This window comes from Balaenoptera physalus (genome assembly GCF_965194825.1).
Source record: "Balaenoptera physalus genome assembly, chromosome: X".
Taxonomy (NCBI): domain Eukaryota; kingdom Metazoa; phylum Chordata; class Mammalia; order Artiodactyla; family Balaenopteridae; genus Balaenoptera; species Balaenoptera physalus.
Window position 1 is genome coordinate 23200025 of NC_138903.1, and position 7522 is coordinate 23207546.

The 7522-nt window shown below is 49.7% G+C and overlaps 1 pseudogene across 1 annotated transcript; it reads left to right on the forward strand.

The window, feature by feature from the left end:
• Nucleotides 1-4737: 4737 nt before the first annotated feature.
• Nucleotides 4738-6981, forward strand: LOC309652922 (melanoma-associated antigen B4 pseudogene; annotated as a pseudogene). The gene has a single exon. The product of its transcript is annotated as a melanoma-associated antigen B4 pseudogene (transcript).
• The last annotated feature ends 541 nt before the right edge of the window (nucleotides 6982-7522 follow it).

Sequence of the window (7522 nt, forward strand, 5' to 3'; positions counted from 1 at the left end):
CATTTTTGGTTTGGTTTATTCTTTTAGTGCTTCTTTTTGTAAAATTGAAAGATGTTTTCTTAGATTATTCAAGACTGTGAGAGAAATTAAACAATAATAAAGTAGACATCCTTATCGTTGCCACTCTTATTCCCAACCATTAATTGAGCATCTACTCTTTGGAAGGCTCCATGGCAGAACTGGGGATGGTAAGAAAAAGAAGACTGAGCCACTGTGCACAGAACTTTAGAGCCTAGGAGCTGCCGCCATATCAAGAAGATGGTGAGACACACTCTAAGACCTAAATAAATGACAAGTTAAAACAAGGGGTGAGAAAGAGAGGAGGTTCCAGATGAGAGCAGTCAAGTGTAAATGCTGTTTTTGCTCACAGATGACCTAACTGTCTATGTAGGAAATCTCAAATAATCAACAACAAGAAAACTCCTGGTATTAATAAGCCAAGGTTAATACTCAACAGTCAATTGTTGTCCAATAAACAAATGGAATTTGCAATTGAAAAACCTAATGCCATCTTACATTAGCACCAAAAAAAGATTGATTATAAATAACTCTTAAAAATATACGTATAAGATTTATATGAGAAATACAAACGTCACTGAAAAAAATTAAAGAAGATCTAAATAAATAGAGAAACACTCCATGTTCATGGATAGGAGGATGCAAGATTGTTGAGATGTCAGTTACTCCCAACTTGATTTATACACGCAATACAATTCTGCTCAAAACTCCAGCAAGTTATTTTGTAGATAGCAACAAACAATCTAAAGTTTATATAAAAAATGAAAAGATCCATAATAACCAACTCAAATCAATACCGAAGAAGATCAAAGTCAGAGAACTGATATTACTGGATTTCAAAACGGACTTTAAAGCTACAATAATCAAGACCACATACTATTAGCAAAAGAAGAGACAAATAGACCAAGGCACAGAATAGAAAACCTAGAAATAGACCCCTCATACAGTCAACTGACCTTTAACAAAGGAGCAAAGGCAATTCAATAGAGAAAGGAGTCTTTTAACTCACAGTGCTGGGACAACTAGACATGCGCACACAACAAAAAAGAATGTTGATACAGACTTTACATGTTGCAAAATAATTAACTCAAAATGGATCACAGACCTAAATGGAAAACTCAAAATTTAAAAAAAGCCCGGGCCTTCCCTCATGGTCCAGTGGTTAAGACTGCACTTCCACGGCAGGGGGCATGGGTTTGATCCTTGGTCAGGGAACTAAGATCCTGCCTGCCATGCGGAGTGGGAAAACAAAACAAAACAAAACAAAACAAAAAAACAGAAGGAAATATAGGAGAAAATCTTGGGTTTGGCAACGAGATTTTAGACGCAACACCAAAAGCACAATCCATGAAAGAGAAAAATGATAAGCTGAACTTCATTAAAATTAAAAACTTCTACTCTGTAAAAGGTACTATTAAGAGAATGAAAAGACAAGCCGCAGACTGGGAAAAAAATAATTGTAAGACACATATCTGATAATTAACATGAATCAAAAATATACAATGAACTCTTAAAAAACTCAACAATAAGAAAACAAAAACGTCAATTTAACAGTGGTGAAAAGAGCTGAACAGACGCCTCACCAAAAATATACACAGACGGCAAATAGCATACGAAAAGACGATCAACATCACAGGTCTTCAGGGAGTTTGGGATTTAAACAACAATGAGATACCTATTAATATGGCTAAAACAAAAACAAACACCTGACAATACCAAATGCTGGCAAGGATGGGGACCAATAGGAACTCTCATTCAGTGCTAAAGGGAATACAAAGTGATAGAGACACACTGTCTGGAAACTGGCTGGAAGTTTCTTTTAAGCTAAACATAATCTTATCATATGATCTAGCAATTAAACGCCTAGGTATTTACTCAAAGGAGTTGAAAACTTATGTCCATCCGAAAGCCTTCAAACCAATGTTAAGAGTACACAAATTCATAGTTGCCAAAAACTGAAATCAACCAAGATGACCTTCAGCAGATGAATGGGTAAACAAACTGTGGTAGTCCACATGATGGAATGCTATTCAGCCATGAAGAGAAATGACATTTCAAACCACAAACAGATATAGAGAAACTTAAATGTATACTGATTAGCAAAAGGAGCTAGTTTAAAAAGCCTACATATTGAGTTATTTGTAGTGAGGTGGATGGACCTAGAGTCTGTCATACAGAGTGAAGTAAGTCAGAAAGAGAAAAACAAATACCGTATGCTAACACATACATATGGAATCTAAGAAAAAAGAAATATGGTCATGAAGAACCTAGGGGCAAGATGGGAATAAAGATGCAGACCTACTAGAGAATGGACCTGAGGATACGGGGAGGGGGAAGGGTAAGCTGGGACAAAGTGAGAGAGTGGCATGGACATATATACACTACCAAATGTCAAACAGAGAGCTAGCGGGAAGCAGTCGCTTAGCACAGGGAGATCAGCTCGGTGCTTTGTGACCACCTAGAGGGGTGGGATAGGGAGGGTGGGAGGGAGGGAGATGCAAGAGGGAAGAGATACGGGGATATATGTATAACTGATTCACTTTGTTACAAAGCAGAAACTAACACACCATTGTGAAGCAATACTGCTCCAATAAAGATGTTAAAAAAAAATCAAAAAAAAGGAAAAAAAAAAAAAAAGAAAATACACCAGAGACTAAAGCAATAATATAAAAAACATACCTAGAAAGAAACCATACAAAAATGTATATAATCTACATGGAGGCAATTAGAAGAATTTCCTGACTGACTTAGGAAAAAGAAGTCTCAACCAGAATAGTATGTTATGTGTATTCGTGAGGCACAGACATTGTAAGAATATCGATTTTCCTTAATTCATTTACAGATTTAGTACCTTATCCATAGCAGCTGATGACAATCAAACATGGGCTACTGTTTCCTGTACCCAAAATCAACCATGGAAAAATTACAGAAGGAATAAAGAGAAAACATTAACAAAAGCAAAAACACAAAACTAAATAATCCCTGAGGGACGATAAGTCTCCACTGAACTAGAACCTGAGTGTGGGCAGGTAGGGGGATGCCCTGAATTCGAGACAGGTCTGTAGCCTGCAAGAGAGGCAGATGACAGGATTGATTAGAGAAAAGCCTTTAAACTTGAGCCCTTGATTCTTCCACTGTGCTCTGGGACCATGAATCTCTACTGCTTCACTGAAGGAACCTGAGGCAGCATTTCAGAGCCCGCATGCCAGGAGCATGGGACACCAAAGATTGGGCTGGATGTGGCAGTATGGTCCACAGGCTGTGAGATAACCATCTGAAACTTTGTTAGTGGATGACAACTGGCCTTTTTAAATGATCATCTTAATAGACTATCACACACGGACTCAAAGAGAATAGCAAGTAACACAGCAGTTGTACAAAAGGACAGAAATTCATTTCTGAACTTTTGGGCAATGCCCCTGATGTCAACAAAGAGAGACCACGGTGAGAACTGTCAGGCTAAGGAGCCCCTTCACTAACTCCTCTGGGATTCTGTGGGGCATGGTTGGGGACAGGGATGGAGTCATACCAGAGAAGGATGGAATCGCAGGCCCTGCCAGCAGTCAGTGTGAGGACCTTGAGTGAGACCTGATGGGCTCCAAACCACAGAAGAGAGTCTCGTCTCCTTTCCCCTCAGCTCATCTTACCTGCACCAGCCATCTCTGGGAGGCTCCAGGCAGAAGTGTCCAGATGAGATGTGCCTGCACTTCACACCAGCAGTCTCAGGGAGCTGATGTCTTTGATGCGAGGCCTCGGCCTCAGGTCAGCAGACGGGAGGTAGCCCAGCACCTACAGGGAGTCAAGAGAAGACACTGAGAGGGGATTGAGAGCAGCATCCACCATAGAACAGGGGGCCCCAAAGAGGCCTCACTGTCAGTCTCGGGGGACCCAGGCATGGCTGTGAGGCTCAGGCCCCCAGATACTTCCGGCTGGGGGTGCCGACAGAAATGAGAGCCAAGGTGTGACGCCTGCTGACTCAGCTCAGCAGAGGGAAAAGTCCCAGGACCTGCCAAGAGTCAATGAAAGGCCCACGTGCCAGTCCTGCGGGAAGCTCCGCCGGCACCACCCCACACCTCCCGTCCCGCCTCGCCCCGCCCCGCCTCGCCCCGCCCCGCCCCGCCCCGCCCCGCCCCACCCCACCCCGGCCGGGGTCCGCCCCGCCCCGGCCGGCCGGACCCGCCCCGCCCCTGCTGTCCTCCTGGAGCCCAGATGCGCATGACCGGATGCGACGTCCTCCTAACCACGCTGTGGGGGCGAGGCCATTTTTGAGAGCTGCCGTCCTGCGAGGGTGAGCCGCGGGAGGAGTCCCACGTCTCCTCAGGTGTTAAAGTGTGAGGTAACCCCAGTTAGAAGTGCGGGGACGCCCCCGACACCCCCAATCCCCTTTCCCTCCCCAAAGAGGCGGCCACACAGGCCCCGCCCACCCCGCCCCTGCTCTCGGCCCGAGAGGCTCGGGCCTGGCTGTTAGGCCCCAAGTCCATCCGCTTCCCCCGCGGGGTCTCGGGCAAGGAAGGCCTCGCTCTGAGGTTGGTGGACCCTGGCTCAGCTCAGTAGAGGGAGCGCCCCAGGCCCTGTGCAGTGAAGGACGGGACCCTCGTGGGGTCCGAGGGGCTCCACACCCCAGAATGGCGGCCACGCAGACCCCGCCCCTGACGTCAGCCTGGGAGCCTCCGGGCAGGTCTCAAGATGGAGGGGCTCCCTCAGTGCGAACGCGGACGGACGGACGGACGGACGCGGGAGACTCAGGGAGGAGGGGGCCTTGTTCTGAGGGGCTGGCCGCAGGTCAGCAGAGGGAGGATTTCCAGGGCACGGGAGGAGTCAGGGTGAGGACCGTCCTCCCCGTCGCAAGGGCACCTCAGAACCCCTCCCCTGCTGTCAGCCGCTTCCTTCCGGCCACACACGGAGAAGGGAGGGCGGCTGTCTGAGAGGGGAGGTGCAGGCCAGCAGAAGGCGCGTCCCTGAGCACTCCCAAGAGTCAGCCCAAGCCCTTGAGTGAGGACCAGTGGGGCCGCCAACCACAGGGCCTCGACCTGTCTGCCGCACGCTGCAGGCTTGGTAAAACTCTGCCACATGCGGCCGCGTGGTCACCCTCACTGCCTCCTAATGAGACTCAAGGAGGTGCCGGCACTGGTGCGAGCAGATGGCCCTCGGGGCAAGAGGGGAGCTCCAGGCTGCACCGGCCGTCCAGGGAGGACCCCGAGTGAGGACTAAGGGAGCCACCCACCCCGAAGAGAAGGGACGAGAGAGAATATGGCCTGTCCCCTCCTGCCAACCCGTAAACTCCCAAGGAAGGACTGTCAGGCTGAGACTGCCCGTAATTTCCTCTGCCAGGTCCAAGGGAGGTTAGAGCTTTGTTCTGAAGGGGCCATCACCAGGCAGCAGAAGGGAGGGTCCCAGGACCCTTCGGTGGTGGGCTGAACGCTCCCTCCTTTCCTCCTCCTGGGTGTCATGGAAGATGGTGGTGTCAACTTCAGAGCAGCAGACGGGATGGGGTGGGGGGGGAGGGTGGGGGAGTCTTGCCAGCAACTGTCATCCTGACTCTGAATGGGAACCGCGAGGACCTACCTCCCCTGCCAGCCCCCACTGTCACCCCCGTACCGCCCAGGCAGGGCTGGCTGGCTGTGCCCCAAGGCTCACTCTACCGTCCTCCACAGGGGTCTCAGGGGACAGGCGGAGCAGGAGAACGGGAGCCCTGTGGGTCCTCGAGCAGTGCCCTCAAGGACCCTGCAGAGGCGGCCTTGGTTAAAGCCAGGGAGGAATCTCCCCGCTGAAGGTGCTCACAGCATCTCCTTGTCCCTCCCCCAGGTGCCCTCATTGCCTGCCTTCCTGCCCACACTCCCGCCTGCTGGCCCTAACCTGTGTCATCATGCCTCGGGGCCAGAAGAGGAAGCGCCGTGCCCGCGAGAGACGCCACCAGGCCCGGGGGGAGACTCAGAGTCTCAAGGGTGCCCAGGCCACTGAGGCGGCGGCGGCGGCGGCGGCGGCGGCAGAGATAGAAGAGTCGCCCCCCTCCCCCGCTTCTGTTTCTCGGGGTACTCCCCCGAGCTCCCGTGCTGCTGGCGCTCGCCGGGAGCCTCAGGGAGCCCCAGCCACTAGCTGTCGTGATGCAGGGGTTTCCTGCCCAGGATCTGAAGAGGGTGCCCGGGCGAGCCAAGATGAGGAAAGTGCAAGTACCTCCCACACAGCACCTTCCACTCACAGCACTTGCATAGATCCTCTGTCCATGAAGGCCAGCATGTTGGTGCAGGTCCTGCTGAAGAAGTACAAGGTGAACGAGCCCATCCCGCAGGCAGAAATGCTGAAGGCTGTCAGCAAGAAGTACACGAAGCACTTCCCTGAGATCCTCAGGAGAGCCTCTGAGTGCATGGAGCTGGTCTTTGGCTTCGAGCTGAAGGAAGTCGACCCCAGACGTCACTCCTACGCCCTCATCAGCAAGCTGGCCCTCCCCAGCGAGGGAAGTCTGAGTGATGAGTCGGGGCTACCCACGTCCGGTCTCCTGATGAGTCTCCTGGGCACGATCTTCAAGAAAGGCAACCGTGCCACCGAGGAGGAGATCTGGGAATTCCTCAATGCGTTGGGGTTGTATGCTGGGAGGAGGCACTCGATCTTTGGGGAGCCCAGGAGGCTCATCAGCGAAGATTTCGTGCAGCAGAAGTACCTGACGTACCGCCAGGTGCCCAACAGCGATCCTCCGCGCTATGAGTTCCTGTGGGGCCCAAGAGCCCTGGCTGAAACCAGCAAGATGAAAGTGCTGGAGTTTGTGGCCAAGATCGCTGGTACCGTCCCCAGTGCCTTCCCAGATCTCTATAAGGAGGCTCTGGAAGATGAGGAAGAGAGAGCAGGAGTGAGAGCCGCGGCCAGGGCTGCAGCTGTGGCTGAGGGCAGTGCACTTCCAGGGCCAAGGCCCCGCAGCTCCTCCCACGTCTAGGGAGGGAGGCCGCGGGCAGTTTGTTCACTTTGTTTTGGAAGAGAGCAGTCAAGCTCCTAAGTAGTGCAGAGTAGTAGGGGCGGAGGGAACAAAGTATAGATCTTATTTATCTTCCTGTTTTAAACTAGTAACTTCTATACATTATTTATTGATTTATTTAGGTTTTTTCAAATGTTTTTTTCTTGTAATAGATAGTGTGTTTTCTTAAGAGTATTGAATTCGTGCATGACATTGCTTGCATATTTATTGCTGTTTAAAGAGTTCTAAAGTTACAGTTTTGGTATATGTAAAAGAAATTCACGAACCATCTATATTTTCTGTATGATCCACAAGTAGAGAACATGGCACTGCAATAGAGATTTTCATGGAAACGTGAAAGACGACCACAGAAAATATTTAGAAACAAAAAATGGAGAAAACATAGAGTAAAAGGTATTTAATTCGTGGTTTGCCTTATTTCTTTTAAACTTTCTCATTTGTGAGTATTTGTTTCTTTTGTCCTAGTGCACTGCATATTCTCTGCTACCTACTGGATTAAAAATAAACTCTGATGGGAGGGTGGTATTTTGGGGGTTC